At 39.8% G+C, this 27504-nt stretch overlaps 1 protein-coding gene and 2 long non-coding RNA genes across 24 annotated transcripts in view; 2 read left to right on the top strand and 1 right to left on the bottom strand.

Annotated features, from left to right (window-relative positions):
• The window catches only part of LOC102902024, a 62946-nt gene extending 57432 nt beyond the window's left edge, over nucleotides 1-5514 (bottom strand). For 6 of the 11 annotated variants that reach the window (XR_006600052.1, XR_006600058.1, XR_006600066.1 and 3 more), the window contains exon 1: nucleotides 5377-5501. This is a non-coding gene — a long non-coding RNA (uncharacterized LOC102902024). Of the gene's footprint in view, nucleotides 1-5376 lie in introns of all 11 variants that reach the window. The other 5 variants (XR_006600060.1, XR_006600064.1, XR_002159293.3 and 2 more) reach the window with 3 other exon arrangements.
• Nucleotides 1-27504, top strand: part of PPP2R2B (protein phosphatase 2 regulatory subunit Bbeta) — a 510749-nt gene that overhangs the window by 190764 nt on the left and 292481 nt on the right. For 4 of the 12 annotated variants that reach the window (XM_045060626.1, XM_019833925.2, XM_019833922.2 and 1 more), the window contains exons 1-2: nucleotides 5528-5636; nucleotides 11521-11640. The exons of 5 other annotated variants lie outside the window; for them this stretch is intronic. The gene's annotated coding sequence lies outside the window, so the exon portion shown is untranslated. Of the gene's footprint in view, nucleotides 1-5527; nucleotides 5637-6404; nucleotides 6605-11520; nucleotides 11641-27504 lie in introns of those variants that run through there. 3 more of the 12 variants (XM_045060619.1, XM_023256407.2, XM_045060622.1) reach the window with 2 other exon arrangements.
• LOC123386238 lies at nucleotides 6611-7350 on the top strand. The gene is made up of 2 exons (XR_006600069.1): nucleotides 6611-6755; nucleotides 7130-7350. It is a non-coding gene; the product is annotated as an uncharacterized LOC123386238 (long non-coding RNA).

Raw genomic sequence — 27504 nt, 5'->3', positions numbered from 1 at the left:
AAAATAGTAATTCTGAAAAAAGTCAGAGAAAAATAAAGTTGAGTCAATTTCTTGCCTTAAGGACTTCTCAGAACCTTTAATATGCTAATGTACCCCAGGACTTGTCAAGATAAGGATATAATATCCCATTCAATTTTTCTTTTAACCACTGACTCTTCTTTTTCATGAAGATTTTCTTGACATTTCTTTGAACTCTGCTACCCCTGAAGTTTCTTTGGAAATTGTTCTCACATTCAGTCTGTGTCTTCAAAAACACCTACTTAGATATCAGAACCATAGATCCGCCACTGATTCAAATATTCATTCAACAACTGTTTTTTGAATGCCTATTATGCACCACTCACTTTTCTAGGAACTATGAGATGCCAGTGGAAAAGACAAAAATCCATGCCCTTTTTGAGTTACAACATTCTAGAGAGGGGGAAGATAAATAATAAGGACAATAAATAAGTAAATTCTATCATACCGTGGAAGGTGATATTCTCTGGGGGAGAAAGGAGAATATTGAAAATGATGAGATGGGGGTGGGGGTTAAAGAAGAGCCAGAAGGAATTGCAGTGAGGGAGAGGCAGATGGAAAGGATAGGTGTACGTTTTGAAATAGGGTGGTCAAGGTGGGCTTTATTGAAAAGGTGGCATTTGAGCAACACCTTGAAGAAAGAGAATTAGCCACATGGATATCTGAGGAAAGAGTATCTCAGGAAGAGGAATCTGCCAATGGAAGGTATCTAGAAACCTGGCTTCATGTTTTCAAGAAGCATCAGACCAGCATGCCTGGAAAGGAATAAGAGGCCATATAGAAAAAGATGAGATTGGTAGATTAAGGGGGTTGCAGGACAGACCACGTAAGGTGAGTCATTGAAAAGCTGAAAGTATTATGCTGAGTGAAATAAGTCAGTCAGAGAAGGACAGATATCCTATGTTTTCACTCATATGTGCAACTTGAGAAACTTAATGGAGGACCATGGGGAAGGGAAGGGAGAAAAGGTAGTTACAAACAGAGAGGGAGGGAGGCAAACACAAGAGACTCTTAAATACAGAGAACAAACTGAGGGTGGATGGAGGGGGTGGGGGGAAGGGGAAAATGGGTGATGGGCATTGAGGAGGGCACTTGTTGGGATGAGCACTGGGTGTTGTATGGAAGCCAATTTGACAATATTATATTCACTAAAACAACAACAACAACAACAACAACAAAAGAAAAGAGCCTTTGGCTTTTATCCTAAGTGAGATGGGAGGTAACTGCAACGTTTTGAGCAGAGGAGTGGCACAATTAGCCTTACTTTTAAAGAGGATCCTTCTGGCCATTATGTGAAGCATAGAATAGCAGGGATCAAGGAATGCTCTGAGTATAGAATATAAAGAAACAAAGTTAGAAGTAGCGAAATCAGTTGTAATAATACCCCAAGAGATGTTGTGGCTTACATCAGAGTGGAGGCAGTGACGGTGGTGAGAAGGCATAGGGTTCTGATTTATTTTCAAGGTAGCCAACAGGATTTCCTCACAGTATGAAAGAGAATGAGAAGAATTGAGGATGGCCCTAAGTTTTTTGGTCTGAGCATGTGAGAGAATGAATTTAACATCAGTCAAGATGGAGAAAGCCTATAGGGGTGGAAGAGGTTCCAAGTGGGAAATTAGGGGTTCAGTTTTTGGCATGGTCACTTGGAGATGTCCTTAAGACTTCCCAGTGGAGATGATATAGAGGGAGTTGGAGTCTGGGTAAGAGATCTAGTCTAAATATAGATTTGAGAGAGGCCAATAAATGGACAGGGTTTTAAATCATGAGAATGGAGGGGCGTCTGGGTGGCTCAGGCAGTTCAGCGCCTGACTTTGACCCAGGTCATGATCTCACAGTTTGTGAGTTCGAGCCCCGCCTCGGGCTCTGTGCTGACAGCTCTGATCCTGGAGCCTGCTTCAGATTCTGTGTCTCCTCTTCTCTCTGCCTCTCCCCTGCTCATGCTCTGTCTCTCTCTGTCTCTCAATAATAAATAAATGTTTAAAATTTTTTTTTAAATCATGAGAATGGAGGAATCAGCATGGCAGTACTACGGAGATCCAGTAGAAAAACTGAAACAGAACTGAGACTGAAACCCAAATAAAACAGGACATTTTCTCAGGAAACCAAACCCAAAGCCTTGACTGGTGAGTAGAAGCAGAGCAGACAATAGGAAGAAAAATGAACTTCAGCTTTGGGAACTTGAAGAAGGTATGTCTAAGAGGTCTTGTCTCCCACATAATGGCTGCCTTGAGCTCTGTCTGAGGAAGATTCTGGGACCGTGTCTGGGTGGGGAAGAAATTAGTAATTAGTGTTATCTGTTACAGTTGTGGAGTACTGAGTGACAGCAGGCAGGGCAGCATCAGATTTTTACCATTCTTTGCTGCGAGGAAAGGCCATGTGACTAAGAATAAGCAGCACCTGACGTTTGCAGAGTTCACTGAACGCTTTCAACCTATTGCAAGTCAACTGGCTTGGTTTCTAGCAATATCAGTGTAGAACTTGTTGCTGAAATTATCTTACTTATATAAGAATAATTTTACTGCTCTTGATCCATTAGCATATGTTGGACTTAAGTGTGTGAAAGGTGATCCATGAAAAAAAGAATAGAGTAAAAGAAGTTCTGTCCTAAGCAGGATGGTGTACATAATTTGTGGACTCAGGGCCTGAATTGGGAAAGTCAAAACCCCAGGCAGAGTGGAACATGGAAAACAGCAGCCTCTCTGCCAGTGTTGAGGAGACTCACCCAGTTTAGACAGGTGGGCAACGCAGACACTCAACAAAGATGTCAGTAGAAATGATCGTCCTTTAGGTGGACGGTTGGGAAGAATCACATTTGTGGTCAAAGACAGCATATCCCTGGCTGAGACTGTTTATGTATATAGTGGAGACTGACAAGAGCCCAAGCCCTTCACATGCTTCTGGTTAATCCTGAGTCTGAGTGTGTGAGCGTAAGAGACTCAAAAGGGCCCAGAAGAAATTAAAACCCAGGAGGCTTAAAGACAGCCTGGATTTTAAATGTGTTCCCCTACCCACAAACATATCCAACAGCAATGAATGGGAGCTTTACTGGTTCAAGGTGTTAGAGCACAGTTGATGTGCAATCATTAGTTGACCACCAAGCTGCCCAGACTCAGGAGTAACACCTAGCAAGCCAGGTTTAAAAATGAAGGTTATATATTTAAAATCACAACAATTTATCAGAGACACCAGTGACTTGGGACACAAATATAGCCCAGGCAAGTTATTAAACAAAGCAGTAGCAACAACAACCTCCAAGGGAAAAACAATACCAGAATCAAAGTAGCTGTAATATATTAACTAGAATGTCCCATTTAAAAAAAAAAAATTAAGAGACTTGCCAAGAAACAAAGTGTGGCCCACACTCAGATAAAAGAAGCAATGAATAGAAATCATCTCTTCTGAATGGAAGCACTGAATAGAAATCTTCTGTTATCAGCTATTAGCAGACAAAGGAAGGCAACTACTACAAATATGTTCAAAGAACTAAAGGACACTTATTTAAAGAATTAAAGGAAACTAACAATAGATCAACAAATAGAGATTCTTAATCAGGATATAAGATTATTAAAAGTACCAAGTAGAAATTCTATACCTGAGAAGAATAATAGCTGTAAAAAAGAAAGAAAATTTCACTAAAGGGGCTCATCAGCAGGTTTGAGCATGCAGAAGAAAGAATCCGTGAACTATAAATTGGTAGAAATTACCTAATCTGAAGGATAAAGACAAAAACGAACAGAGCCTCTGAAAACTAGTGGGATAAGATTGAGCATAGCAACGTCCATGTAATGGGAGTCCCACACGGAGAGAAAAGAAAGGACGGAAACATTTGAAAACATAATAGCCCCAAACTTCCTAAATTTGATTTTTAAAAGGCATTAATCTATATATCCAGAAAGTTCAAAGAAACCGAAATGGGATAAATATAAATAGATCCACACCTTGACACATTGTAGTCAAACTGTGAAAAGCATAAACCAAAGAGAAAATCTTGGAAAAAACAGCAAGAAAAAACAACTCATCATCTATAGGCAAACATCGATCCAATGACCAGCTGGCTTCTCATCTAAAACCATGGAGGCCAGCAGGCAGGAGAAGGACATATTCAGAATGCAGAAAGAAAAGTAACTGTCAAACAAGAATTCGGTATCTACCAATACTATTCCTCAAAAATGAAGGCAAAATAAAGGCCTCCCCAGATAAACAAATATTGGGCAAATCTGTTGCTACCAGATCTGTTTTATGAGATATACTGAAGGAAAGAAGTCCTCTGGAAAAGACACCAAAAAGCCACACAAATCCACAGGAAGAAATGCAGAACACTGCAAATAATAAATATGTAGGTTAGTATAAAATATTACATTAATAAACCTTTTTTCATCTTTCCCCAACTTCCTTAAAAGACATAAGAATGTATGAAATAATATTAACACTGTAGTGTTATATTTATAATCTGTAGACTGATTATACATGACAGTCATAGCACAAAGGCAAGAGACAATGGTATTAGAGCAAATTTCCTAAATTTTCAAATTAATATTCATCTGAGGAAGTCTGTGTTAAGTTAAAATGCATGTTGAAATCCCTAGGGTGGCCACGAAGAAAATAATTCACAAAAAATAAATTCACAAAAAAGTAAATCCACAGAAGAATTGCAATGTCACACTAAAATATTTGTTCCATGCAAAGAAGGTGGTCAAAGAGGAGCAGATAGTCAAAAAGGACAAGAGACATCTAGGAAATCTAAGGCAGGTCTTTGGTAAAACTTCTCTTTTTGCTGTCATGTGATTTTGGTGAAGAGGGATCTAGAACAAACAGGGCGGCCTACTTAATTTGTGGACTCCGAAATGCAGGGTCCTTGTTCAAAAGGTATTAGGAGTTTCACGATGGTGGCAGCAGACTTTGGAAAAAAAGAAACAAGGGGTCCTCCTGCGCCCAGGGCTCTGTGACTGCAGAAGTTACTTACTCATGAAACTGTCCCTCATGACAGGTAAGAAGCTATCGTATCCCAGGTTCCTGCTCTTGCAATAAGTCTCCTCTGGGAACATAATACCTTCTATTGTAGTCTTTCCCTGTTGTCTTTTCCTTTCCCATACTTGAATTCTGAGTCTCCAGCATTTGGTAAGAACTCAACCCTTCGCAATTAAAAGTCCACGAGATGGGATCCAAGCTCTTGTATCCACGTGAGCAGCTCTGACTACACTTTGCTACAGATTTTTTTGTTTTTTTGCATTAAAACCTGTAATTCCCTGCTTTGTGCTGACTCTGTGGTTTTCAAGGGCAGTTGGCATTTTCAACAAAGGCAGCAAGTCAGTCTCAAAGAAGAACATCATTCTAAGTAGCTGATATTCATTAACTCACCTGACAATGTGTAGTAAATAGGAAAGCCATGAAGGGTCTGTGTGGGATCATGCTGGCACTAGCTGATGGACTTGTTAGGGTAGCCGTTACCTCGTGGTTCAGCTGTGCAATGATCTCATCGTGTCTTCATAATTAGTCTTTATGACTACCGCGCACATAATTGACTGGGATGCAGTTCACTAACGTCAGACACACGGGAGAGCACTCTGTGAGATCATGGCCCTAAATCAGGCCAGCCAGCTCTACTCAGGCTCTGACAGGTAAATTTTGCCTGCTTACACTTTATGATAAGCAATGGTCCCCTTTGGTCCTTCAGACCCTTGTCATACTTGCTGTTCTGAAAAAATAATAATAATAAGTGAATGTGATGATGAACATGGAACCAAGTTGTCACCCATGAATATTATGAATCTTTTGGTTTCAAGTCAGAGACAATCTAGGTCAAAACTGGCTTAATTCAAAAAGGGAACTTAGACTCTCGAGTAGCTGAAAAATAAAGAAATAGTCCAAGCTTTGAAACAAGGCTTAAGTGGCTCCATTGTATCATCAAAAACATTTTATCTTCCTTTTTCTCCTTGGTCGTCTTGGTATCTTGTTTAACCCTAAGGTTGGGTTTCTTCAGAGTTCCAGAATGACTTCTCACACCTTGATCTTTCTTATTCTGTGTAAATGTCCAGCAAGGAGAGAGAGAATCGCTTTCCTTAAAGTTCGCTGAGCTAGAAAGCATTCTCCCCAGAAGCCCCCAGCAGACATTTCCTCCTTTATCATTCACCTGAACCACATCTTCTGACTTGAGTTAATTACAGTGAAAAGGCCAATGGGATGTGCTGCTTGGCTTAAAGCAATCAGGGTTCTCCTCTAGAGCTGAGTGGGCTGCAAGTTAGAAGCAGTTACCAGATGGAGAGAGAACACTGTGTGCTCAGAGGGTGAAGGCATCAAAAGGCCACTATTCCCACCAATGATAAACATTGACTATTGTGAAGTCAGTGACCAGCAGGCCCTGAACTCCCCTCCATGTGACCCTAGAGCCAGGATGTTGAAGAGAGCAGGGAGGAGGTGCCGGGAACACTGGGCCACCTCCTACCATCTAGTTTGTAGTCCAACATGTGAGTGGCACCAATACAAATGAAAAGCCATCGATTGCGCCCAGTTGTGAATGATCATCCTGGCAGTCACTGAAGTAGGAGGTAGAGTCCCAGAAAGGTGTTTATTTTCTGATGTAAAAAAGGTAAGGGAAGCTCTTCTTGACATTTTTGGATAGCCAGTAGAAATCATACCCCTGAGCCTCATGCACACCTGGGAAAAATGCACAAGAAAGCAGAATCCATAAGGATTGAACCTCAACTACCAAGGGGACGAAGGAGTGAATTGATGTTAAGGTATTCACTGATTCCACAGACATTTATCAACACCTGCTGTGTACTTGACCTAGATGCTGCATGGGCTATATAAAGTGTAGCATGGTGTTTCAGAACACAGGCCTCGGAGTCTCTCTGACCTAGACATGAATCCCATGTCTTTCCCTCAGTTTTTGTGGGCCTCAACTGCCTAACATCTAAAGGGAGGATGTGCCTACCTCAGGGGTCTGTTGCGAATATCACGTGACAAAAAATAAATTTAGGAAAATGAAACACTTGCCCCCAGTGACTGGCACATTTATAGTCCCAAGAAATGGTAGTTATCTCAATCACAACTAGTCGTAGTGGTAGTTATTGTTGTCATAGGGTAGTAAGACATGGCTTCTTTTCTTCAGATGCCTGTCAAGGAGAGGAGCCATGAAACGTGTCCAGATACTGAATGTTGGAAGAGAAATAGAGATGAAATCACAGAAGTTTGCAGGAAGATGAAACTTTTCTGTGAGGGGAGCCGAAGAGCCTCCCTGATGGGCATTTTACATGCAGAAACTCCTGGGCTTGTGTTTAACTTTAGGAGACATCTTTTAGGTCTTTTCAAGAAACCAACTCTTTTTTTTTTAATTTTTTTTGATGTTTTTATTTATTTTTGAGACAGAGACAGAACATGAACAGGGGAGGGGCAGAGAGAGAGGGACACACAGAATCCGAAGCAGGCTTCAGGCTCTGAGTTTTTGGCACAGAGCCCGACGCAGGGCTCAACCCCCCGAGCTGTGAGATCATGACCTGAGCCGAAGTCCGACACCCAACCGACTGAGCCACCCAGGCGCCCCAGAAACCAACTCTTAAGTGTCAGTACAAAGGCTGTAAGAGCAAGCTACATGAGTAACATTGACACTTGCTTACGAGTACATTCTCTCCAGAGAGGGCGACTTGCCGGATGTCTCCATTGCTCTGTCTTGCCTTGCGTGTGAGATGGTATTGTTGTGGCCTGTCCACGGGGTAAAAGGGAGTAGCTGCCTTATTCATGGCTCAGAATGGGGCTATTAGATTATACTCCCATAGGCTGCTGGTAATCTGTTTAACGGAGCTCAGTCGTTTGTCTTGTTTGCTGACTACTTAGCAGATGGATTTGCGATTTTCGTAATTACTGTATGAACGTTAATAAGACACGATATCTTTTATTAATTGCTATATCATGTGGTTTGTTTTCCAAAATAGCAAAAACTAGGATTTGCAAAATTAGCATTTGGAGGTTATTCGTTCTGGTTTACCCCTCTCTTGAATTTTTTACTCAAGAACAAAGACCAGAACCACTGGCTAATGTGGTCTGCTTAGCCAGAAACGGTTTCATTTAGAGAACTGCTCCTTTACACATTTTCCATTTTAATTTTCGCTGAAGAGGTTTTGGTGTTTAAAGTGCTTTCTCTGAAAGCACTTTCAGAGAATCTATGTCATGCTGTAAGAATAATTTTCTAATAGAACTGAATGAGATTTGGACCTGATTTTCAGAGGTATGTGGGCACTGCTGATATATTCATTCCAACACACACACACACACACACACACACACACACACATACACCAGAGCATAATAGGATACAATGGTATGCCAGAGGCTGCGAGCAGATTGGTAGAAGTTTCATTCTGCTCTGTGTTTCTCTCCCCTCCATACACAAATGTAATGCAAGCCATCCTGAAAAGCCATTTCCTAGTAGGGACTGGAAGTCCTGTAGTTATGTAGCAAAAAACAGCATCTCTTCTGGGGTAACTCAGTCGGAAAGTACTTCTGAACAAAGCAATCAGGTGGCATGTTGTTACTGCCCTCCCTGAAGAACTCATTTAATGACTCCTAGGAGGGTACAGTTTCCTTTAAAGATCCACTGCCTACGGTGCTTTGAACTGCCTGAACATCTCATTGTTGACAGCTTCAACAAGCATTTCTTGAGCACACACTGTGTGCCTCACACTGTATTAAGCTTGGCAAAGGCTTTCTAGTGCACAGTGAAGACAGCCTGTGCCACTAGGGGTTTATAGCCCACATCCCTGGTTATTACGGGGGTAGACATGATGCCGACTTGCTTCTGCACTAAACTTAAACTAGCGGATAGACTCAAAGGAATAGTCTGCTTCTCTCTGTCTAACAACCTTTTCAGGGACTCAAATATATTCTAATAATTACTATAACTTTCATTTATTAAGTGCTGATTATGCACCATATGTTAAGTGCTTTACGTGTATTTTCTCACTGGCTCTTCACACAGACACACACACACACACACATGCCATTGGTAATTATATCTATAAACCCATTTTATAGATGAACAAATTCTTGATTAACGTATAAAAATCACACAGCTGTTAAGTGGAAGAGCTGTGTCAGGGGTTGCCATTATATACAAAGTGGACTAACTTAATTTTGAATATTAATATTTAATTCAATAGCCATTTTTGTCTTACTACAAGCCACAAAATTGGGACTACTGAACTGTTTTCAGCTTTAGAGCTGCTATTCTGGCATAATCTATAAATTAAACACAAGGCTTTTCACCTGAGCATGTAGCAGGTTCTGGAGATACTGGTTAGCTGTCCATGGGGACCTCTTTACAAGCTGCGTCCCGTTGGGACAGGTGAATCTCTCAGTGTTGCCTCATTGAAAAGATGTATGATAGTAATTGGTTACTGCCTCGTGGAAGTGGGCATCAGTATGGGAGAATGTGCAGATTACTGCATCATGTCTCAACTGGGTGGTCTGTCACTCTGGCTCTTTGTTGCCTGGGCAACCTCTCCCAGAATGTGAGAAACTCACTTTCCCTTTTTTCGTGTAGATCTGTGGGAAGAACTAAAAGTTGTAGCTATGGGTTGCCTGTTATCCGCTACCACCTATAGTGGAGAGACAGAAGCTATATTTGGGGAAAGCACTCCATTGTGCCCAAGGTGCAGAAAGACTCAGAATCACCCAGCATCTCTCAGGTAGCTTTGAAATCAGATGAGCGGAAGACCACCTTCAAGAATCCCAGCAGCTTTCTGTACTCAATTTTTCTGTAAGATAAATACTCCATAGTAATTCTCTTTATTTTTCCTGTTAGGGTTGGAGGATATTTTGAGAAGGCAGTGCTGTGGAGTGATTGTAAACTTGGGTTTGGGCATCAGTCTTGGGTTCAAAGCTTAGCCTCACCATTGGCTCAGTGTATATCTTTGGGCAAGTTATTTAGCCCCTCTTAATCTGTTTCCTCCTCTTTGAAATGGAAATACTCAAATATATATTTTGTATATAATTGATTTCCATTCATTTATTCAGGTCTACTCATATGACAGGCAATTAGTTCAATGCTTAGGGAAACAACTTTAATAAGAAGCCATGTAGCCTGCCAGCCTTCACAAAGGTTAAATCTACTAGAAAGGTACATATCTAACTAGTCACTACAGGTATTGAGTTACAAAAGAGGAAATAGAATGAATCATGGAAGCAACAACAGAGAACCTGACCTAGGTGGAACTGGAGACAAGTCTCCCACGAAAAAAAATCTTAAAATTTTGAGGGAAAGTTCAAATTAACCAGGTGAAGAGTAGAAGAAATGTGTTCTCAAGAGAATGTATTTAAAAGCCTGTAGGCAAGAGAGAGCACAGAACATAAGAAGAACTGAAAGCATTTGAGTACAGATAAAACCAAAACATTCAAGGGAGGTGCAGAGTGCGCAAGGTGAGGTTGAGACATGCAAAGGTTGATGGCATCTTAGAGGGTCTCATAAACTCTGTCATTTGGACTTTATCCTAAAGGCAATGGGGAGTCCTTGAAGCGTCTCTGTGGGAGTGACATGGGAAAGAGTTGTAAGGATTGAATAAAATAATGTGTTAGTGTTAGTACCTCATCGCCACTCAGTAAATGGTATGTGCTGTTGTTATCATCTGTGAGTTCTTCATTACTTTTGGCATTACCAACTTGAGTTAAAAGGCCAAAGTCTCTCTGTGCTCTATGGGAAGAGACTTAGGTTAGTTTGTTATGGAGCAAACACATTAATTCTGAAAGGTTTGTAGAACCATTCTCAACACCATGGAGAAAGAGGTGGGAAGCCCAAAGGCAAATTTCACTTCATGTATATTCTTCCTCCTCTTTCTCCACGCCTCTGCCTACCACCTCCTCAGTGAATTCACATGCAGTGAAGTCATCCTACTTTCTGGCAGCTCTGTCAATTTCATAATGGTTTCTTTGCCGGGACCTAAATACAAAAATGCAGGTGGGCCAGATTATATGTTTTTGAGAAAAGGCAGTGGGGTGGGGAAGCTCACAGTTTGAGAGCCCCTATGAAAAGCACAGGTAGGTTGCAAAGCGACACGGGTCCATACGTGCTTGAGATGATTAACTTTTGTTTTGGCTGAGGGAGATGTCAGATTGCCTGGCTCTTTACTTTTAAATAAATACTTTACGTCCTCGGGTAGCAAATATAATGTCAGGGCTCAGTAAAAGCTGAGGAAAGAAGAACTTAACATTCCTCCATTCATTAGACTGTTCACATTCCTTGTCCTCTGGTGTGGCTACATTTAGGGTATACAGTAAGATTGGGCTGAAGGACTAAATGGTCAAAGTTGGCAGTCACTGTGGTGTTAGAATATGGACCGGCATCCAGGAGACAGATCATTTATTTGTAGCCCTTTTTGTTCATAAGAGAATGTAAAGAGACCAAATCACTTAGGTTCTGAAAATAACTCTGCCATGTCCTTGGGAATAACTTTGAGCCTGTCTATAAGTAAGGATTCTTATCTATAAATTGTATTTCTTAATTGCACACAGAATAATTGATGGACACCAGTGAGCGGTGATACTTGTTTTCTTGGCTCTGAGAAATGTCATACAAGGAATGACCCCACCTGAGGCACCTACAGGCACTTGGTGAGAAAAACACCAACACAGGTAATGACAGCCAGGAGAGCATACGCCTCAAAGAATAGCACCAGAATAAACAACACGGTTACTCTGAAAAATGAAGAAAGCCAATATGGTTTAGCTCTGGGACATAGGCTTGTCATTAGACAAATCTGGCTTAGAATCCTGGCTCTATCACCTATTAGCTGTGTGCATTGATTCATTTAATCCATATATCTTAGATGCCAGTCATATGCCCCATATTATGTTTGGTTATGGGGTTACAACAGCAACCAGGACATAGAAGGATGCAGAGGAATAACTTTTTTTCTCTGTCACTCTCTACTGAGTATGCATACTTATAATCATTTGATTAACTATGTATATGATGAGATCATACTATATCCTCAGAGAGATAGAATGTTCTCTGAGTGATGAAAAAAAAAGTAACATCTGGTTAGAATTTCCTTTTTTATTCTTCTGGGTTGGAAAGAATTTAAATAACTAAAATACCATTTTAAAATTTTAACACTTTGCCTCTTTTTGTTGTGGATTATGTGGTGTTTATAACAAATATTTGAATACTAACTATGGGACAGATGCTGTATAAACCACTTCAAAGTGAATAAAATTATTGATTTCCTTTAGAGATGTTATACTAATGCACTGTCTTCAAGGAGCTTTCAGTGGAAGTCGTAGCTGGCCCCAAAGTGAAAGTCATGTGTTTTACAAGACCAGTTTCTATAAACGACTCCTCTATCATCCCTGGAAAGACAAGAAGCTTTTAGGATAATAAGGTCTAAGTTTTCTTAAGATGGTTGGCTTTCAAAAAAGGGATGAGGAAAGAAAGAGGCAGTGGAAGTGTGGAGATGGAGGTTTCCTTTGTTTTTGTTAATGATTTTTAAACATCAGCAAAGAGGAAGCAAGCACAAGAATTGGGGTAGAGGGGACGGAGTTAATAGAAGTTAATTTTTGGTACAGTGGCTCATAATATATAATAATATATGAACCAAACAAAATCATATCCTGTCAGGGAACAAAGGGCAGTTAATCCATTGTTAGAGCAGATTCCTTCTCTAAGTCAGCACCTGGATGCAACAGCTAAACTCAGGTAAAGGTACAGCAGCTTGATGATATAGCCTTAATGTCTAGGGTGCTGACATTTCACAGAGAGGAAACTTATGAAGAAGTCCTAACAGTGGAGGCAGTATGTGCTGTGGGGGGGGGGGGGGGGGAGGGGGAGAGGGAGGTGCGTAGGGAGGATAAATTCTTTTGATTGATGGGATGGGAGAGGGAAAAGGTACATGAATGAGAGAGAGCTAGATTTGCAAAGGGCTGTGGGAAGAATGTTTTCAGTTGAATGCCAGGATAAGCAATTTGGAATTTATTCTGAGCCCAAGGGAAGATATTGGAGGATTTTAAGCAGAAGAATGGCATGATCTAATTCATAACTGTTAAAAATGTTATTCTCTAGCTACTTGTGCAGTATAGATTTCAAGGGACAAAAGTGGATGCAGGAGGCCCAATGAGAAGGGGATGGTGATGGTGCCTTAGACATAAAGGGGTAGCGGTGAAGATAGACAAGGGCATATTTGAGGGCTATTTGAGAAAGTACATTTGCTGGATTTGCTGATAAAATAGATTTGGAGGAAAAGTAAAATGGAAAGAGAAAAATAATACCTTGGCTTTTAGCTCCAGAATGCATGCATTCTGAGACATCTGAATGAGAATGGCTTTTGTGGAAGCAAATGTCAATTCTGATGCAGAGAGTGGTGGGCTAGCCAGGGAGATACTTTTGAGCTAAAGGGTGACTTGAAGACCCTTTACCCCAAATTGTACCACACAAGATGGGCCAAGTCCTCATAGGGCTTTTTGGATCTCCCATTTCACTACCAAATCTGCTTCCTGCATCATCATGTAGCCAAAGAAGATGACTTTGTTGTAAAACCCCTTCCTATGATATTTATTCACCAGCATATGACTTTTATTCTTTCCCAGTGTCCTCATCCACTGATGTTTCATACTTCACCCAGGGCCGACCTGGTCAACAATATATTTTTCCAACAGCAACAGCTTCATTACTTCCTGTGGATATCTAATTAGTTACCACATTTGGAGGACTTTGCTAAGCGGTTTGTGCCATGAGATCAAATTTGGAGATAGTTGTGAACACACCCTGAAAATGGAAGTCACCAGAGATAAGAAATGTGCCCATGAAAACATACAGACCATCAGCTTTTGAGTGTGACCTTTGTATAAGTTGTAACAAGGCACCAGGATGCAGTCCAGTGGTATAGTTGTGTAAACAGCCACCAACCTAACCATTGCTTCCCAATGGCCCCCATGGATGGTCTGTGAACTCAAGTTACACAACCTTGACATATGAAAACCGTGTGACTTTTTTTTGCATTTCATCTAGCTTTCTTGCTCATGATAGAAGGCCCTCTTTAGGGGAAAGAGAAACTATACTTCAACAAATCTTTAAAAGTATTGTAACATCCAAAATGTCAATATTGATTTGAAATGATTGCATCATTTTCTGGAATAATGATTTGTGTGAGGAATGTCATGAATTATAATTAATTTACATATGCATTAAAGTCCACTTTCAAAGAAACCCTCTTTTCTCTTTCAAACATTAGAAATTAAATATTTATATTTGTTGTGATTTCATATATACATAGCTAATATTGTCTCTCAAAGCCACCTGCTCTCCACCATATGTCATTTTCTCTGCTGATTCTTTGTAACCCATAGATTTGGAATTGGGCTAGCCCCAGCTGAAAATCCTACCAAAGACCACATAAGTGGCAAGTGCAGGGCATTAACTAACTCCATTTCAGTAGAACACAGGAGGTAAATTGGGATTAAATAGTCCCATTGCTTTTAAGGATATCTGCTTATAGTTTAAATTCATTAAGGAATTGAGAATTTAGCTTTTAGTCCTTAAATTACTGAGTGGTAACCAAAATATATTTATTGTATTTATTTGAGATTATGGTCAAGTTCCTCAAATTCTCCATGTCTCAATTCAGTTTCATCTTTTAAAAATAGAGATAATCATATAAGTCAAGAACCATGTCTTATATGGTCCTTATGGGTAATGGTAATTGGGAGATTGGGGGGCTGAGGGAGTTGTTTCAATGTGACAGATTTAGAAAAATCATTGAAAATCAGGAAATAAAAAAGGAGGCCTAGTATGCAAAGAGAATTTTTGTCTTCCTGGAAATCCATATTGGCCTCTATTTCTCTCTATTCTCACTAAGTAGAGAATGTCCTTGAGTATTTCTGCCTTGGGTAGGACTAGTTTGAAAGTTTGGTCTAAAATGACCAGTCACAGTAGTAATGGGAGATAATAGTAAGCCTCAGGGATCCTCCCTGCCTTTCTCGAACACAGGGCCTATTCCTCCAGGCCAGTTACATGTGAAGAACACATTTTTCAAAACTCTACTTCTTTCTCTCTGCATTCTCCCATCAGCCTAAGTGATGATAACAAGAACAAGTATTTGTTTAGCCTGGTTTTTGTGTTAAGTACTTGTCTGTATTTGTGCTTCTCAGCTCATAGCAAATGACTCTTCAGCGAAATATAAACTCAAGCTTACCTCCAAAACAGGCTACCCTCATGAATAGACAGTCTCTACACAACAACTACACTTCAAGAATGGCTGAAATGAAACATTAGGTAGGGATTTGCCTACTGGACTGAACACATGATATTTTCAACAACATTTCCTGCATGTTAAGTGAAAGTTCCTTAGGCACAGATAGGATTTTAGCATAACAGTATGCAGTCTCCCAAAGAGCATGGGACTCATCTTTTTTCCTATGATATTTCCATGCCAAGGTAATACCTAGCACATATCAGTGACTTACTAAGTGTTTGTTATGAGTGAGAATGAATAAGTGAATAAATGAACAAGTGAATATTGAAAGAACAGAAAAGATTATGGAGTAGGTCCCCTTTTTGCAAATATGCAGAATGCCTCAGCATCCTTCCTCTCTTCTTGCTCTCAGTCAGTGAGAATGTTGGTTTTCTCCCCTCTACTCTTCATTTTATAGCTCCTACTCATTCTTTAGGTGTTAGAGCTCAGAGTCACCTCATGTAGGAAGTGACCACTGGTTCCTCAAATGAGAAGACCATTCTCCTTAGGGTATCTTATCCCTCTCCTAGGGAACTGAAGTTATGTATACTTAAATTGGAGCTTTGTGCAATGATTTGCCTCCCACCACACTATGCTGGTAACAGCCTAACTGCAGAGAGTGTGCCTGTATTCACTTTGTATACCCAGCTGAATTTAGTGTGCTACCTGTTCTATTTGCTCAACAAACAGTGGTGAGCTAATAAACATGCAAAGAAGATGACTGTTTATGGAAGAAAATAGGAACTAAGTGTGGCCATATAGAAAGAGGAATCATTTGGGCTCACTACTTGGAAAATAAGCAATAAGAACTTGTGATTTTGTAACTTACCGTAAGAAATAGGTATATTTGGTCTTTATCCCTACTTTTGTCACTGAGTTCCCAAAACCCTGGGGATTTCCTAAACAGTGAGAGCCATAAGTGTCTTTTGTTATATAATGAGGTGACTTTTAGAAATCACTAGAGGATGGGGGCTGGTTGCCATCGAAGCCAAGCATGTGACCAGTGGTTGGATCTTTTAGTCCCAGCTCAACCTCCAGGGAAGGGGGAGAGGGACTGAAGGTTTATTTCAATTGCCAGCAGTCAATTATTTAATCAATGATGCCTATGTAATTAAGCTTCCATAAAAAATCCAAAAGACAGGGTTTGGGGAGCTTCCTGGTTAGTGAATACATGGAGATTTGTGGAAAGCATTACCCTCAGAGAGTTCATGGGGGCTCTGCACCCTTTTCCCATACCTTCTTTCATCTGGCTATTCCTAAATTATATCCCTTCATAATAAACTGGTAATCTACAAAGGAAAATGTTTCTTGGAGTTCTTTGAGCTGCTATAGCAAATTAATCAAATGTAAGGAGGGAACCTCAAATGTATATGGTAGATAGCGTCAGAATTGAGTTGAATTTAACATAACCAGCTGGTGTCCAAGCATTGGTTTGTATGGAGAAACCAGTCCCCTACATCAGAATTGGTCCCAGAACCTTTTATAACTATTAATACAAAAGGCTGAGGATAGCCTTATCAAAGATGGAGCAGGGACAATATTATTTTTATACCAATCACTAAACAATTATTTATGGTACACCCATTGATTCCAAGTTACTGTGCTGAGGGGAAATTGCCAATCAAAGCAGAAAGAATTCCTGCCCTCTTGGAATTTAACATCTAGTGGGAGAGAGAGATGGCAATCAGATAAACAGATAAATAGATACATAAGGACCAACTGTGATTTATTTTTAAAACCAAGAAAATGTCTGACAGATCTGCATGAAGTCCTAAGGAAATGATGGAGTGTAATATTAAGTATGAAGGGGTTAACTGTGTGGAAAAGGATGCTAAAGCATTTTAGACTAGGAACAGCCTAAACAAAGGACCTGTAGCAGACAGAGGGAGATATGACATGGTGCATTCACGAACCCAAAAGACCAGTGTGATTGGTGTGCAGGGATTTGCAGAAAGAGTATTAGAAGATATGCCTGGATGGATGTGCAGGGACCTGACCATTCTGGGTTTTAGGGACATGTTAATGATTTTCTACTTTATTCTAAAAAGAGCCTAAGAAACCACTGAAAGGCTAGGTGTAGCACAATCAAATCACATAATACAACATAACTGTTTTAGACTGTTTAAGCTGCCATAATAAAATACCATAGACTGGGTGGCTTAAACAATAGAAATTTATTTCTCACAGTTCTGGAGACTAAAAGTCCTCAAGGTAAGGGTGCTGTAATGATCACGTTTTGGTGAGAGCCCTCTTCCTGGCTTGCATACAGCTACCTTCTTGCTATGTCCTCAAATGGTAGAAAATAGAGCAAGCTCTCCTCGTCTTTTTTTTTCCCATGACTTATTTTTATCTCATGAATACGAAATATAATGAACATATTTATTATATTTCATGAATATGAACCTTGTGGACAAGTCTTGTCTCTTGTATCAAAGAGTACGAGACATTGTACAGTCTTGTATCTTGACTCTTGTATCGAAGAGCACAAGACATTTACAGACAGAAGCTAAAAATCAATAGAGATATGTTTGTTGAAACATTCATTTGGCTAATAATTTTTAAATTCTATCAGAGTCTGGATTATGGGGCTATTATAGAATTGTCTACTTCTGTATAATAAACTCATTGTAGACTATGAAATTGTCATACTTTAGATTTTCAAGTTTCCATAGATCTCCATCCTCATTGTTCTTTTTTATTTATTTATTTAAGTCCAAGTTAGTTAACATATAGTGTAATAATGATTTCAGGAATAGAATTTAGTGATTCATCACTTACATATGACACCCAGCACTCATCCCAACAAGTGCCCTCCTTAATGCCCATCACCCATTTAGCCCGTGCCTCTACCCACCACCCCACCAGAACCTTCAGTTTGTTCTCTGTATTTAAGAGTCTCTCATGGTTTGTCTCCCTGTCCATTTGTATCTTATTTTTGCTCCCCTTCCCTTATGTTCATCTGTTTTGTTTCTTAAATTCCACATATGAGTGAACACATATGATATTTGTCTTTCTCTGACTAATTTCGCTTAGCATAATATCCCCTAGTTCCATCCACATAGTTGCAAATGGCAAGATTTCATTCTTTTTGATTGCTGAATAATATCCCATTGTGTGTATATATATACCACATCTTCTTTATCCGTTTATCAGCCAATGGACGTTTGGACTCTTTCTATTCTTTGGCTGTTGTGCTGCTATAAACACTGGGGTACATATGCCCCTTTGAATCAACAATTGTAATTGTTGGGTCATAGGGTAGTTCTGTTTTTAATTTTTTGAGGAATCTCCATCCTGTTTTCCTGAGTGGCTACACCAGTTTGCATTCCCACCAGCAGTGCAAAAGGGTCCCTCTTTCTCCGCATAAGTTCTCATCTTATGATACTAAAAGCATCATGAGGACCCCATTCTCATGACCTCATCTAATCCTGATCAGCTCTCCAAAGTCTCACCTCCAAATACCATTGCATTGGGAATTTGGGCTTCAACATATGAATGGGGGCAGGGGACAATTCAGTCCATCACAATAACATACTATTCATAGTAACATCATTGAACATTTCTAGACACTTACTATGTGCCAGACAACTTGTTAAGGGCTTGGTGTGAATTATTTCATTTCATCCCCACTACACCACCATGAGGAAGGTTGCTAGTATCAGCACATTTTGTCAGATATAAAGCAAGGGATGCTCTGAGATCAGAGCCAGGAGTGTAAGGAAGAAAGCTGCGAGCCTATGGCACAGAAGTTAAGGAAGGAGGTACTCACTCACAGGTGGTGCCACAGCCCTGAAAGTGAACACCATACGTTTTGCGTGCTAGGCACCTCACTTGTCTCAAATCTGGGTTAAGTAAACCATCCCACGTTACTTAGAAGTTCATGAATAATCAAAGCAGGTTTCGAACTAAGGGATGAATAGCTCTTTAAAATGTTTTCTCTTTCTAAAATTTTCTGGATTTCCAAATGAACACGCTGCTGCCTGCCTCATTGTTGGCCTCCCATAAAAATGAAATTCTTTGCAATGAAAGATTAAATTTCACATTAGGCTTCAAAGTGTAACCAGCTAGACTCAGCTGAAATGAATTCAGAGAATGAAAACTGATAAAATATAGTATTCACCGCATGGAATGGACTATCTCAATATTATTCAGGAGATGAAAAAGAATGAGTCAAATATTTAAAAAGTAAACAGGTTTTCTCGTTAATTCTAAGCCAACAAAATGAAAATTAAATCTTCTAGCTGCAATTAGATAAATGGATGTCAATCAGATATGAAACTGCTAAAGAAATTAGCCATAGGGAAGTCCTTAATCTGTTTGGGCTTTTTTGTGGGGTGGTATAAATGCAATCTGTTATCAGCACAGGTATGATTGAATTATTAATAATATTGTGCAAGGCCACCTAGAAACCAGAGCTTGGGGACTCTTAAATCTATTCTAATTGAAACAGAGAATCAGCAGACTGGAAAAGACCCTGACTCTTCTCGAGATATGTCACAGTATGTGACACAGAGGACACGTGGGGTTTGCCACACAGTGGCAGCTGCAAGCTGACCTTTTGGCAAATTTAATCTGCAAATGGGTTCCTATTTAAGATAGTTAATGCCTTCTGTTATTAAGGAGGAGTCCTTCCATATTTTGGAAAGGCTAGTTAAAAATATATCATATGAAGGTATTATGCAGATTGTCTAACTAACAGGAAGATTATGGATGCAAATAAATCAGGTTTTTAAATAAAAGGTTTTACTGACCTCTTAAGAGGATAGTAATACATGTGTAATTGTGAGGAAAATGCTCCCAGACCATCAGGATAAGAAAAGGGTCACATTGTCATTCCTGGAAGTATATTGAGGTTAGAATAAAAATCCAGGAACATCCAAAGAGCTAATGAACTGAATTCAAGAGCTGCTTGACTTAATACTAAGTTACTCCCTCTTCCTCAGGTTTTAATGGGAGTGGGATATCATACTCTAGGAGGATGGATGAGGTCCTCTTGGGACCCCAAGTAAGTCACTTAATCTCTCAGTGTAAATTTCAATTGCGGGAATAGTTGGTGGTTAGAAACAGCTGGGGTCACTGACCCTGATTCTTTCTGTGACCTCCCTCTGCCCTCTGTCACCCCCAAGGGAACTCCTGTCCCACTATTACTTCTCCATGGACCATCTGCCTTTCCTTGGGTGACTGTCTCCAGGAGCTGTACTGAAGGATCATAAAGCAGACCTAGGAGGTCACAAGCATGACTTTTATGTTGAGGGGAGCAGGGAATTAAATCCTAAATCTGGTATCTACTAGTATTTGCCCTTGGGCAAATTCTTCCATACTCAGGTTACCAGCTTCTTCAACTACAATGTGGAGACAGTAATGTGAACCTTGAAGAGCAGAGATCTCTAAACTTGCTCACTTCCCAGAGCCCTTATTGTCTCAGGCACTGCTTCCTAGGCAAAAGAGGTATCTAATAGTTTCTTTATTAAGTAGTTCCAAATAACTTAATACAAATTGTCATCCAAATAATTTAGTAGAATTTTGGAAAAATATATATTGAGAAAAAAATTTAATTTTTCAGTAATAACAGGTACCCGTTGAGCACTTAATAATTTCTTGAAACTTGGAACCAGATTTGCTCCTCCATATTAATTTTTGAACCATAATTAGTTCAAAATAGCAATCACTGAAAACTAAGCTTTGCCAAAATATGACTTGTAACACAATCTAATGTTGAAACTGTGATCTACTTCACGCTAACAGTTTGCATGGCATCTGGCAGGTATGTTTCCTTCAAATATTTAATTTTTTTTCAACGTTTTTTTATTTTATTTTTGGGACAGAGAGAGACAGAGCATGAACGGGGGAGGTGCAGAGAGAGAGGGAGACACAGAATCGGAAACAGGCTCCAGGCTCTGAGCCATCAGCCCAGAGCCTGACGCGGGGCTCGAACTCACGGACCGCGAGATCGTGACCTGGCTGAAGTCGGACGTTTAACCGACTGCGCCACCCAGGCACCCCGTTTCCTTCAAATATTTAAAATCTGTCACAGCACCCCTGTGAGTTTGCTGTGGTGCCCAAGGTACCTTATGTCACTTTGGGTACCATGGCTTTAAGGAATCATATCATTTGATTTTAAAAGACAAAATGTGGGAATGTATAAAAAGTATTTGACTTCAGGGCATATTCATGGCTTAAAATATATAGTCACAATAGCGCACCAACTCACTGGTGCAAAAATGCAGCTTTATTGGTTTTAACTTCTACTTTTGCTGACATTAGAAGATGTACTCACCACTTCATGGTAATCCAATACTTTCATATTTAAATGTATAATTAAAGATCTAAACATTCAATTTCACACACACGCAACCATCCTGTACCTTCCCCTTTTCCTATCAGAATGGCATCCCTGTTCTGTCCTCATGGGCATCAGCTAAGGCACATTTTACTTTTTCTGGTATTCCATATGGACCTCTATCCCTGTGGTGCTGCCTTCCAGCTGTAACTCATCTTGTCCTCACCCCAGATGGTACTTATCTTATCCCCATAAGGCATAAAGACGTCAAGTCCTTCCCCGGTGTTACTCATTGTATCCTCTACTCCAGGGGTAAACTCATTTTGTACCCCCCACCCCACAAGAATAATTCATTTCTACCCTCTCCGGAGGTAATTCATCTTGACCAGTCTTCCTGATGGTGTTGTTTGATGTATATTGCCTTTTTATTTTAATCTGTTGAATGGGGTATAATTGACATATTATAACATTTGCTAGTTAAATGTACAGTTCAATAAGTTTCACAAGGGCCTACAGTCTTATAACCATTACCACCATTGTTATATAAAATACTGCTATCCAATGGAAATATAATATAACCCACATAATTTAATTTAAAATTTTCCAGTGGCCACATTAAAAAAAAAATAGAAGAAATGGGTGAATTAATTTTTTAATAATATGTTTTATTTAACTTAATATATCCAAATATAATTATTTTGACATGTAATCAATATAAAAACATATCAACAAGGTGTTTTACATCTTTTTTCACATTAATTCTTTGAAATTTATTGTGTATTTTACCCTTACAGGATATCACAATTCAGACACAAAATTTTCATCAAAAACATGTGATTTGTATTTAGATTTTATATAATTCACAGTTGAAGAAATAGATGAAATGGCCTAATTTGCTCCAAACATACTTAAAAGTTTTCCATTGTAATTTTTTTAATGTTTATTTATTTTTGAGAGAGAGAGACAGAGTGTGAGCAGGGGAGGGTCAGAGAGAGAGGGAGACACAGAATCTGAAGCAGGCTCCAGGCTCTGAGCTGTCAGCACAGAGCCCAACATAGGGCTCAAACTCACGAACCGTGAAATCATGACCTGAGCTGAAGTTGGATGCTTAACCGACTGAGCTACCCAGGTGCCCCTCCATTGTAATTTTTAATTGTATTTATATCTAAGTTTTATATAATGAAAAATCCAATCCTTCGGTCCTAAGAACCATATGTCAGGTGCTCAATAATCCTCTGTGGCTAGGGACTACCATATTGGATGGCACAGAAGATATTTCCATTACCTCAAAAAGTTCTGCTTTTTTGAATCAACTCCCTCTTCCCACAGTCTGGCACTAGGAACTGATGATCTGTCATTTGTCACTATGGTTTTGTCTTTGTAGAATATCATATTAATGGAATCATGCAGCATGTACCCTGTTGTTTCTGGATTCTTTCACTTACCACAAGATTTTGAGATGTATCTGGATTACATTGATCAGTGGTTAGCTCCCTTTAGTTCTTGAATAGTAAGGTATTACATTGTGTGGAAGCACTACGATGTTCACCAGTTGGTAGACATTTGGATTGTTCCAATTTTTGGCTCTTATGAATGAAAGCTGTTATGAACATTCAAATACAAATATTTGTGTGGACATATGTTTTTATTTCCCCTGAATAAATGTCTATGAATGGACTGAATGGTGTGTGTTTATAGGAAACTACCAAATATTTTCCAGAGTGCAATTTTGCACTCCCACCATGACCATGTGAGATTGCCGGTTTCTACATATCCTCACCAACACTTGATACAGTTAGTCTTAGCAATTTTAGTAGGTATGCAGCACTTTTCATTATGGCTTTAATTTGCATTTCCCTAATGACTAATAATATTGAACATATTTTCATGTCCTTGTTTGCCATTTGTACATTTACTTTGGTTAAGTATCTTCACCTGTTTTGCTCCCTTTTTTACCAGGCTGTCTTTTTATCATGGGGTTGTAGGAGTTGTTTAAAATAGGCTGGATATAAGTTCTTTATCAAATATGTTTAGTTTATACTTTCTCTCAGTCCTGGCTTGGATGTGACTTTTTTCTGTTTCCTGCTGTTGATGTTATTACCTGCTATTGTTGAATGTGGTCCTGCAGTGACCTCCAGTCCAATATCCACACGTTCATTTGGCTCCTGGCAACTGTGGGTCTACCAGCATGTTCTTGACTGTTGCTGCTTTTCTCTCGAACTGTAGGGGTCATAGGAACTTCTAGCATTCTCTTTCTACTGATGCTGGGATTATGGAATTCCAAGCAGATGTACTCAGCAGTCTACATGAACAACTGTCACTCAGGCCCTGCGTTGGTTAGACAGGAGGATTCTCCATCTCTAAGAAGTTTATAACCTCTGGACTATACTTTAGATCTTGAGGTACCGTTCCCCCCACCCCCCACCAACCCGTGCTGTCTGTGAGATTTCCCATAATCTATCTGTAATTTCTATCACTCATCTCCCCATCTCAGGACTGAGTTTAATGAGCCTTATCAGAAATTCAGGGGACATCCAATCTGTAGACTTGCCCATCTGATCTTCATGCTTCCTGCCACTTGGTCAGACTTTGGTTTCCTTTCATAATAATGCTCTTATGCAATCCGCTTGCATTCTTCCCTTTTTTTTCTTCCTCATAGAATAAATGCCAAGCTTTCAATCTGCCAGGCATTGGTGCTTAGTATTAAAAGCCAAGCTTTTGATCTTCAAAAGTCCTTTTTATTCCCCTCCCAGGCTCCAGACTCTAAGATTAATATCCCTGCTCTAAGTTATAAAAAGCGTAGTTGGAAACGAATAAACAAAGAATATAACACTTTGGTTTTTGGGGTTCTGCCTTCTTTGGTTCTGAGTTGAGTGTACAGAGGGAGCTATCTCTACTGCCTGAATGATAGGTCCAAGGAGGAGTGAGAGTCACCTCCTAACTTACAAAATGTTATCCTACCTCTGTTGGCTCTCAGTAGGTAAAAAAAATTCACTAAGAGGACAGTCCCTACAGAGATAAGATGCACTAATAACTCAGAAGCTGGAAGGCTAGAGCACATTCGGAAAATGACAATAAAAACGATTGTTATGTTGATCATGATAATGTCAGAATCTCCCATTTGCTGTAGATTTACATGTGCTAATTCTGGCTCAGGTATTTTGGTTCCATTAGCCTATAATGTTGATGATTATGATTCTCATTTTGCTATTGAAGAAACTCAGGATTCTGATGTAACCTTAACTTTCCTGAGGTCAATAAGTTTTTAGTACCTCCAGGCCAATCTGATTTTAAAGCAGGTATTCCTAACCATTCAAACTATGGTGCTCAAGCTATTCAAGGACCCCTTTACAACCTTAAAAATGATCGAGGACCCCAAAGAGTTTTAATTATGTGAGTCACTATCTTCTTATATTTAGTTTATCAGAAATTAAAACAGATTTTAGAAATATTTATTAATTCATTTTAAAATAACAGTAATAAATCCATTGCCTGTTAATACCCACAATGTACTTTTACCAAAAGTTACTATATTTTTCAAAACAAAATATTAGTAAGAAGACTAGCATTACTTTATATTTTTTGTAAATCTCTCTGATGTCTGGCTTACTAGAAGACAGCTGTGTTCTCCTTTATGCTTCTGTATTTGGTCTATTGTGATATCACACATTGTGTAGCCTCTGGAAAACTCCACTGTACACTCATGAGGAAATGAGAGTAAAATGGCAAACAACTTCTAAGTATTATAAACTAGTGTTGATTTGTAGACCCTCTAAAAGGGTTTCAGGGAGCCCTAGAGGTGCTCAGACTATAATCTGAGAATTGCTGCATTAGGATAATTACAAATATATTGATTCCAGTGTAGCAAAAATCTATTATGTGTAGACAGGAAGTGGGTTTTGAATTGGGAAGTATAGATTAGAACCAAACCATGAGGGGGTGCTAGCCAAGTTAGGGAATCGAGATGTCATTCTGAAGGAATTGAGGGACCATAGCTGTCCTTCAGCTTGGTCAGAGCTTTGCAGGGGTGGGGGGGGGGGGGGGGTGGGGCAGAATAGTCTGTCAATAAATGAGTAGGATGGCTTGAAGGGAGTAATGCCAACCAGTAAGAACACTGTAAAGAGGCAGTGGATCTAGACCTCTTAGGATTTAGTGAAAAATAAATGTGTTAATTTATATAAAATGCATAGAACAAAGCCTGCTCCATAGTAAGAACTGTTAGAAGCACTTATAGCAGGGGTGGCTGGCTGGCTCACTCGACAGAGCCTGCAACTCTCAATCTCAGGGTCTTGAGTTTAAGACCCACGTTGGGTGTGGAGCTACTTAAAAAAAAAAAAGTACTGGTAGTACTTGTAGCAATAGTGTTATGGCTACCATTACTAATATTAAATAATCAGCAAAAAATTCCAGAACTAGGAAGAATTAGACATTTTGCAATAGGATGTAGTTTGTTAATAGGACGTAGTTGCTGATTGGCTGTCGGGGTGAGGAAACTGAAAATGTTAAGTTAGTGATTTTTTGCCATTTGGCTACTTTAGGGACCCAGGTAGTATTTTGACAAAGAGTTTATTCTCAGTAAATATTTGAAAGGACTGGAGTGTGAAGGGAGGCATGGAAAGAGGTGAAGAAGCCCTTGGGGCAAGGAAGATGACGTCTGTTGGTTTTGGTGTTGAGATGCCTGTGGAAAATACACATGATGAAATCCTTAAATAGATAAAACACAAGACCATACACGATGAGTTCATGTCCCTCCTGTGCATTTTAAAAATATATTTGTTTATTTTTGAGAGAGAGAGAACGCACACAGTAGCATATATAAGCAAGAAAGGGGCAGAGAGAGAGAGACAGAGAGATTCCCAAGCAGGCTCCACGCTCAGCACAGAGCCATACAAGAGGCTCTTGAAATCATGACCTGGGCCCAAATCAAGAGTCAGATCCTTAACCTACTGAGCTACCCAGGCATCCCCTGCTGTGCTTTAAGCTCCTCAGAGGGTTTTCATCACACCTTGGATTTTACTCTAATTTCCTACAATAGCCTACAGGCCCAATGTGTTAATGGTTCTCATTACCCTTCCAGTTTCATCTTGGGTCATCCTCCCTTTCCATTACTTTGATCCAATATGTCAGATCCTTGAGCGCCCCCCTCCCCACCCCAAGCTGTTTCCCACCTTAGGGTATTCACACTACTGTTCCCTGTTTTGCACTGCACCACCCATCACACCACCCCTTCATATAGCTGGACTGTTGAATCTGCTGAAATGTTACCTGCTTGAGAGCCCTTCCCTGATCATTCCATCCAAGTGAGTCTCCCTCCCCTTTGCATTCTTTTCTCTCATCAAATCCTCTTCATTATCTTCACAGACAGCATTTCATGACGAGACTTTCTCTTTCATTCATCATCACTGGCATAGTGCCTAGGGAAGGTCCTCAGATAGAATGTGTATTTGTTTCATGAGTGAATAAATGGGATTCAGGAGATAGAGTGAAATAGAGAGTGAGCCTTAAAATGTAGGGGAGGTCTGTGCTTTGGTTTGAATTTGATATTTTAACACCATTAAGCAACCAATCTTTATTGGGAGATTCTTCATCATATTTGACTTCAAAATTGTGTGTACCTCAATCTGTGTGACCTCTTCAGTTGTATTTACCCATGTTGTCTGCTGGAATAACCTTTGAAAGTTGTGAAGGTGGCAACAAGGACATAACGCTCCCTTAGAAGAGACCGTAGCCTACCCCTGCCCTAAAGTCCCAGTAAAGGATGGCTCTTCCTGCTTCCACACTGCAGCTTCTTCACCCTGTAAACAACTTTGCCTTTACTCAAAGGCCTGGTGCTATCTATATTCTAGAAAAAGAGTAGCCAATTGACTCCAGTATGTTTTCTGACTTGGCCTCTTTTTCATTGGGTTGACCTATTAGCAGATACCTTCTGGGAATTGTGAAAATAATACTTAAAAGAATCTTGATGGGCACCTGAGTTCAAGCCTCGCATTG

Source organism: Felis catus, chromosome A1, assembly GCF_018350175.1.
Source record: "Felis catus isolate Fca126 chromosome A1, F.catus_Fca126_mat1.0, whole genome shotgun sequence".
Taxonomy (NCBI): Eukaryota; Metazoa; Chordata; class Mammalia; order Carnivora; family Felidae; genus Felis; species Felis catus.
This window is presented reverse-complemented; position numbering and strand designations above follow the sequence as displayed.